Below are 8,536 nucleotides of genomic sequence, written 5' to 3'. Positions count from 1 at the left end.
ATGGTATCTTAAATTTCTAAGAATTCTTAAAGCAGTACTTCGTGGAATATCGATTTCCCTTTCAATTGTGCGACTGCTGATTTGACGAACAAGATGTACAGCTGCTAAAACTGTCAAAACGCGAGCATTATTTTCATCGTATTCGTGACGTCTGCGCTGACGGTTAAGTTGTCCACCACGAGCTCTAATAGTTAACGCACGTATCGTCACATGACTGAGATGACGCCTTAAAGGAAATAGTTCAGCGTACCACCATGCTGCTGCCCGGTAATTGTTCTGGCATTCGCCTAAAACCATCACCATATCAATAATGTGATTAGCAGAATAATCAGCCATAATGATAATATTAGTCCTAGAGAGCACTACTGTACTTTACTTCGTTTTTTTCTGTACTTTATTAAAATTGATATTAAAAAATTTTAACTTAGATTAAAAATTTCTGAAATAATGTTAGTTACAATAAATTAAATGCAGAGGGCGCACATTTTAACTTAAATTTAAAATTTCTGAAATAATGTTAGTTGCAGTAAATTAAATGCTGAAATCGCTGATTTCAATAGAGGACTCACGATAAACAAGCACCCTGATGGAAACAAAGTTCTGCCACGTTAAAGTCGTTATTCCTGGGGAACGCTGGACAGGAGAAAAATTTTCACCATGCAATATCGTCAATTGAAGTCAAAATTATGTTTATAATCAGCATTTATTTATAATTTTTTTTACTTTTTGAACTTGAAATGACGTTGACCTTTGAATAGAAAGGTCAAAGTAAACATCAAAATCAAGATCCAAGGTAAACGCTTCTCTCCATGATTCAAAAAATACCAACACCACGCTTCGTAATCCTTATGATGATTTTTGAAAAAAAAACCTTAAAAATTTCATTATTTTGAACTTTGACTTTGAAGTAACTTCGACTTTTGGCTCCAGAGTGAAGTTTAAGGTCACGACTAATTTTTTTTTAAACTAATATTGATAAATCTTAAATGTCACACAACCTGGAGCTAAAATTAAATAAAAAACCTTTACAAATTGAGTTTTTCGACTATTTGACCGTGAAATGACCTTTGACCCTTAGCATGACGCATATGGCTGAAAAATATACTTTACCTTAAAAAATCTTAGAAATGCTGTTATTTTGACGTTTTAACCTTAAAATGACCTTGAAATGACATTTGACCCTTATTAAAACTCATATGGTTGAACGCAAAATTTCCAGCACTATCAGAATCTGAGGTCAAATATAAGGGTTCCTATTTAAAAAAATAAAGTTGACCTTGAAATAACCTTGAAAATCGACTTCAAGGTCAAATTCAAAGTCACCATTCAATTTCCCCCCAAAAAGTAGGAAACTTTTATTTCAAAACTTTTTTTGATTTGGGTTATTCCCAGTGAGTTATTTGAGTGGTTAGATTAAAATGGGCCACCCTGTATAACACGTACATTATTTTCTTTACATGCATCGCAAAATTCTTCAATATTTAAATATCCTGTGAAACTTCGAACAGCTGCTGTCAATAATGCACGATTGGTATAGCATACTACATTGCGTGGACAACGTGCACCACTTCAAATTCATTCCATTAACCAATAATTTATTTCATTAGTATAGGCTTTCATTTCATTATATGGTGTCACGTCCTCGGGCCCTCGGGAACGAGGATGCGCTGCTCTTTTCTTGTTTTGGGCCTACCTGCATTCACCGGCAATAACCCGGGAAGATTGAGAGCACCTGCCGTACGTNACCTGCCGTACGCTGGTAGGTAAATAGAGGGAGGAAGGGGGGGGGGGGCTAGACAGTCAATAAGTGAGAATCTAGATGTTCTGATACTTCTATATTTATTTAAGAGTCAATTAATTCACAAAGAGCTGTTATTATAACATTCATAGTTTCGCTGAATTCTATGTGGTCCTCTGCAGACCTTACGCTATTATTGACACAAACAGGGGAATTCAACTCGCTCGCGACGGCGGCGGTGTACGCGTCTAATTCTGGGACTTCGGCAGGAATTATATTTTCTGTAACATCTTCAATTAACANTTATTAACACAAAAGGAGGAATTCAACTCGCTCGCGACAGCGGCGGTGTACGTGTCTAATTCTGGGACTTCGACCGGGATTATATTTTCTGGAGCTTCTTCAATTAACGAACAAAAGTCAAAATCGCACTCCGGCTGTGGGGAATTAAGTACCGTCTCTAAATCATATATGTCATCGGCCGGAGGTTTTACTTCAATAACTTTATTCTCTAGTATTTCGTGAAAAATGGTCGTGGCGCGCAGTTGTTGTATATACTCGTCTGATACGAAGGTTCCTGTCTGGTCGGGAATAATTCTCAGTCTCCTGAGTTTAGCGGCAATACGAGCTCTCTTTTCTTTAATTTTACGTACTCCTCGTCGTCGTTTATGAGGCATCTAGCAATACGCACATTCTATATTAATATCAAATTTACCTTTAGATTCTAAGTAAGGCTCTCTAGGTTATACTCACGATGGCTAACTCAGCTCCTCCAGGCGAGCGGCCACGTGTAAATGTGCGTTGCGGATAAGGATAGCAGGCTCTGCTCCGAGGCAAACTATCTGCGAAGCGGGTCTGACAAGGATAGCAGGCTCTGCACCTAGGCGAGCTATCTGCATAACAAATTTAACAAGGGAATTTCAGGATATTTCAGCGAACTCAAACTCCGAGGTGAGCAGCAAGGGAGAGGGAGTAGATGTGGTAAGAGCGAGAGGATTTATAAGCAATGTTCTAAAGTGCCTTAGTTAGAATTAAATGTTTGCTTCAATAATTAAATGTTGCTTGATTTAGAATTGTTTCAATATAGCTTGCAGAATTTAGAATACAAAGTTAAGAATTTAGAATTTTGAAAGAACACACTTATTAGACACTCGAGTAGGACGTAATTACTTTATTTCAACTGGATAAGCTCTAAGCAGGATTCCAATAATTATAGTATATTAATAAGAGCTCTATCTGTTCACTGGGTCGCGATGCAGCAGTGGGATAAGGTACAAGGCACTTCACACGTCTGGAGATTCGCATGGAATCGTGATATCAAATTCGTATATTTCAGAAGTACAAGAAAACAAGACTTACGTTACGGACGGCTATTACAGGGCTCGTGCGCACGAAGTAGGAACTCGGTGTGAAGGCGGAACTGGAACTCACTGCACCGTGGTTTAAACTTGCCTGGTTTGCCGGGAGCGTTTGTAAAAACTGCTCGATTACCAGAGAGCTGACTAACTAGCCTCGTATGAGGGAGCGAGCCGCTCTAGAGAGAATAATGAGTGTCGAATAAATGAATATAGAAGTCAAAGAGTACTGTGACTCGAACTAATAAGAACGAAGTGAATAAGTCAAAATGCAAAGTAAGAAGCTTTAATGAGAATGAATAAGACAAAAAGGACTGAATGAACAACTAAGACACGGGGGATGCTGCGCACGGGTTTATATACCCTCTGGCAACAAAGGCAGGGATGGCACCGGAGTGGGGGTTCGCGCTTTGGTAAAATTCAAAGAAGATTGGTGCCATGTCGTTTATGAATAACAAAGATAAGTAATGCCCGAGTAACTCGAGATTTATTTAAGTTATGTTGGGCGGCTAGAGAGTTCTAAGAAGACTGAGGTATGCCCGGTCGTTTAAGTTAGCGCATAATAATTTATTAATTTTTCAACTCGGGTCTCTAATGATTTAATACGTTCGACATTCAGTGTTGCGTCTCTTAAATAATTTTTGATAATGAATGCTTTTTTATTGTGAGCTTACTTATGGTGCGGTGAATTTCAGTGTTCTTACAATAATAATAATTAATATTGTGCGAATAACGGCGATAACTATTAATAATATATTTATGATTATACGTATCGCCTATAGAATAAAGAGGTGTGTTATAATATTGTGTGTGTGTCGAGCGCTCTTGATTAATAATTATAATGTTAATAATAATGTATATAAGATTGTTGTGTGGCTGTGTGCGTTATTATATGTTGTATAGCGGCAGTATAAACTAATAAAGAAAAAGGATCTTAGATGCGGCGCCGATATATTCTAACGCGTTGAGTGCCGCTACAGTCACGGGCGACTGGTGGTATGTGTACCTTCCTACAGCGTGTCTGTGTGTACAAGTGAGCGCGCGAAGATGCGTCATCGAGGATGAGACCTTTAATATTGTAATATAATGTTAATATATCTTATTGCCCTTTATAATAGGAGGATTGGGGTGCAGGTTTTAATGGATGTCGTCTGTTGGCGTTTGTGAATTTAATAATTTATAACAAGTGTTTCTATGGTTGTTAGCAATTAAGAATTTTATATAGTACAGAGTATGAAATATATAATGTGTGTACGCAGTATAGAATGGGTCGCGGGTCGTTATGAATTTAATATAGTTCTTTTGAAATGTAACGCATATACTTTTATTATTGACAGTTTAAGTTAGCACGTAACAATTAATAATTTATAACTGTGTACATTGTTTTTGAATAAATAAAGCAGAATATTGAATTAAAATGGTTGTGATAATAATTTTATTGTTATTATGAATTTGCATGTTTCAATTGATTATTACAATTATTTATATATATTATACCTATGGTTCTCGCGTTTGTCTATTTTCCAATAGACCGGTTTCTGATTGGACGGTTAGTGTTAAGAGTCTCGTCTTGATTCAGTAGGGATTCAGGAAGGTGAATAAAAGAGGTGTTTAATGGATACGGGCGCTGCGGTGTAGAAAGAGAGATAAGATATCGTCGGTCTGCGTCGCGCTTGCGGTGCAGCTGTCCGGGCGCTCACGTATACCGGCTGTGCGTGTGTGTGTGCGTATGTGTGACGGAACTCTGTTGTGTGCGTCATTCAGGCACGTCGCCTGTCATATTGTATGTATAGGCGCGTGCCGCGTTGTATGTGAGGTTAAGTATCGTTTCGAAATAATATTGAATTTTGCGCTTGGCGTTACGGTTAACAACTTCAATGAACTTTTATACATTCAATGAATATTAACAAAAAGAAAATTTGAGGCGGGGACGTTACAATGGCTTTCATTAGTATTGGCTTTATTTCATTATACGGCTTTCCGAAAGCATCTGTCATCTTGGAAAAAGACCACTTTTCTCAGAATTAACGACAGAGTTATACAAGAAAATATATTTTGTTTTGTTATTATCGGGTCTTTTGATTTTTCTTATGATGCTTCCGATTGTATCGATGAATAAACAAGATGCATTATCTGATATATATGTTCGGTACATATATAACTGATAATTCGACAAATAATGATCAAAGAAGAGATTTAAAACGATATTGCATATCGCATTTCTCAATGATTCGAACTGCATTAAATGCAATGCTTTCAATGGATCTTTGTATAAATAATTTTTTTTTCATAATCTCGTGCCGTGCTACTCTCAAAACATTTGCACTGTATAAATGTGGAGGGTCAGTTTTATCTTCTTCGCTCATTAAACTTTCTATATTTGTCGCAGTTATTCCTCACATTTTCTCGGCAATAGCTTGTATTATTAGGTTTCTTAAATAACGTTTTCCGTAACGTCCTTCACCCTCGATAAAAGTACATTTTATTTTAGTTACAAACTCCTTCAAATGATCTATGTTGCACTTTATCACAGATCTGCGTTTACTATAACCGTACTGTATGCGTATCCACATTCTGCATTGTATAATAATTTATGCCGTATAAAATTAAATTCATATGATATATTCGGGGCTTTTTCGCAAAATAAATGTTGCCATACTCCCGGTTGCAGTATTGTGTATTCTCACATGGTAATAAACCGATCTTCTTCCCTTTTTCGTCTCATAATCATGGAAGTAAAATCTTTCTTTGGCACGGTTATAATAAAACTTGTCAGACCGTCAGTATTATTCAAAGGAACATTACAGTCTTTTAATCTGGAATTATTTATCTTAACTGATCTTGAAATGTCCGAGTCTCGCGTCCTACTCTCATCTCTGCACGATCATCTTCTCCATTTGCATCATCTGCATAATTAGGCACAATGGAAGAACGATTGCCCAGTTCATCTTTTATTCTAAATTTGTTACACGTGACAAACGTTTAATGGGCATTAGATGTCATGACGTTATTAAATTCGTTGGCAATTGTTATCCATATCGAAAAATTTTTAAAAACTACTTTTAAGTCCTCTTTTATTTATTACTCATATATTTTTAATTAAAATGTCTTATACAATACTTTTGTCTATTTTATGTGGTCTTTCTGTGCATAACATCTTGAAACAATAATAAATCATTGTCACTCTTGATAAGTTGTCACTTTTAACGTTTAATGTCACTTCTAGCGCTATCACTATTACTCTTGACAAGTTATCACTCCTAACGTTCACTCTCACTCTCACTGGAACGCTAAAGAACGCTGAATTTAGTTCTTTAGAAAAAAAATAAAGCAAGATACACCGAATGAACGCGTTTCGTTATACGAAACACACGAAATCGACTTTCGCACCACCGTTTCTTAATTGCTACTCACACACGACTAACGCGCAGTGACGCGTCCGTTTTTCTTTCTTTAGGCGTTCCAGCGCATAGAGCCATTTGAGAAGAAGCTTCATATCCTGTATGGAGGGGATTATGATATGTCTCACCATTGTCGCGGTATCTCGCCGCATTAGTCCCCGCACCTTTTTTTGCTGATATTTCATGCGAGGGGAGAATTTACAATGGTCAAATTAAACCGACCGTCCGACTTAGACAGCTTGAATTATGATCGTAGAGCGAAAGGAAAAACAACAGCACGTCCTTTTCTAAAGGAGAGAATGTAGAGATAGCTTCAGCTCTTTGTATATCTCTTTCTCTCTCATACACAGGTGTGTGTGAGAAAAAGGAAATATTATCGTCTATCCTTTTCTACGCCTTTAATAAAATATGGCACGACACGCTCCACCGACTTTTATTATGTTTATGTTTCTTATCACAGCTACTGATGACGTTTTTCTTATTTAGCAAAAATGAATTTAAGTTATTTCTATACAGCAGCAGGCAAACGTTTGTCAATTTTTCCTTATAACATTTTTAATGCTTAATGCTACTCATGAGCAACGATGAACATCAACTGATTTCTACTGATAGAGTAACGCAATGAGCAGCATGCGACATAGGGCTGCGCATCAAAAAGAAACACGCCTCTCGCAATCAGTCGATATTTATTGTTGCTAGAAGATTTTCAGAAATAAGCCACTTTTCTTTAAGTTTTAGCACTAAAAAGTTTTGTGATAATCTTTACTATAATATTTTTTGTGCTTATGCACATAAAAGCGAAATATAAAATATTGAAAATAATTCAAAATTATATTATTTATTATTTATTTTTTTAATTAATTTATTTTATTTATTTTTCAGTTTGTACGTAGAGAGCAAGCATTCACTATATCACTGTAATGTCTTAGAGCTATCTATTTGAACTCTTGAACAATGTATATATATTTTTATATTAATTTATGAAAAAGCAAAACAATTAAAATAAAAAATAATTACAAAAACAAGAAAAACAAAAAGTTTCAGTCGAATTTAGTATAATTAGAATTAAAATATAGAGTAACAGTGTGTTGATAGAACAAAAGCGGCTTATATATACAAATTAGACTCGACGGCCTGTTTCCAAATCATTGCTTTTAAAATTAATAATTTCCATTGCTTTTAATATAATAATTTAATTTTTAATAATTAAATTAATAATTAATAGTTATGGATGCAAATATTTCTATTATTGTAACGGACTCTGTAATTCCGTCCTCTTCTCCTTTGCCTTTTTCCTCTGTGATAATTGGCTCTGCTGTTGAGAACACAGAATGTTGTACAGCCTACTGTTGCAACGTTACTGCTTTGGATGAACATAAGCGCGGTACATAAGCTGTCAACTGCTCATTTTCATGTTCGTCTTCGATTATCTCTACAGAACTCACAAATAAACTTGCTTCAGAAGTTGCGTTATTTATTGTATATTTGGTGTTATTAAATTTTTTAACTTATCTCTTCTTCTCGCATTATAGATTGTAACGTCTTGTATAGTTCGCGAACGCGCGGCGGAAGCGGCTCCGCTACGCTTAGCAGCTAATTAAGCCGAGAGGGAAGGTAGTAAAGTTGCGAAAGGTTATGCGCGTGGTTTTGAAATGGAATCGCGAAATAAGTAGGATTATTGAGGAAAACAACAACTAAATAAAACAAAATAGATAGGATTATTGAGGAAAACAACAACTAAATAAAACAAAATAGAAATATAATTTATAATTGTTTTGGCAAATTTCGATAATTTTCACGTCGAGATGGCAACAGGATTTTTTTGTCCTGAAGAAATAGAATAGGATTGAGAACCGGACCATATTGATGTATAGATTCCGAATCTTATTATTATTTTATAAGGATAGACTTACATTTGATGTCGGCTAATCCGAAATAGTAATAGGTCGAGTGAATTACGTCGCCTTGGAAAGAAGAAAGAACGGCGGCCGGCTTAAGTTCACTTGAAATGACTAACTATGAAGCGCGGCAGCACTGGTAGA

At 36.0% G+C, this 8,536-nt stretch overlaps 1 long non-coding RNA gene across 1 annotated transcript; it reads right to left on the bottom strand.

Moving 5' to 3' along the window:
* Positions 1 to 2,102: 2,102 nt before the first annotated feature.
* Positions 2,103 to 3,666, bottom strand: LOC106743677. The gene is made up of 3 exons (XR_001374388.1): positions 3,098 to 3,666; positions 2,492 to 2,631; positions 2,103 to 2,415 (listed from the first exon to the last, which is right to left on the bottom strand). It is a non-coding gene; the product is annotated as an uncharacterized LOC106743677 (long non-coding RNA).
* Positions 3,667 to 8,536: the final 4,870 nt, after the last annotated feature.

The sequence above is a fragment of the Dinoponera quadriceps genome, unplaced genomic scaffold (genome assembly GCF_001313825.1).
Source record: "Dinoponera quadriceps isolate SergipeBrazil2010 unplaced genomic scaffold, ASM131382v1 scaffold1176, whole genome shotgun sequence".
NCBI lineage: Eukaryota > Metazoa > Arthropoda > Insecta > Hymenoptera > Formicidae > Dinoponera > Dinoponera quadriceps.
Note: the sequence above shows the minus strand (reverse complement) of the source record. Positions and strands in the feature narration are given on the sequence as shown.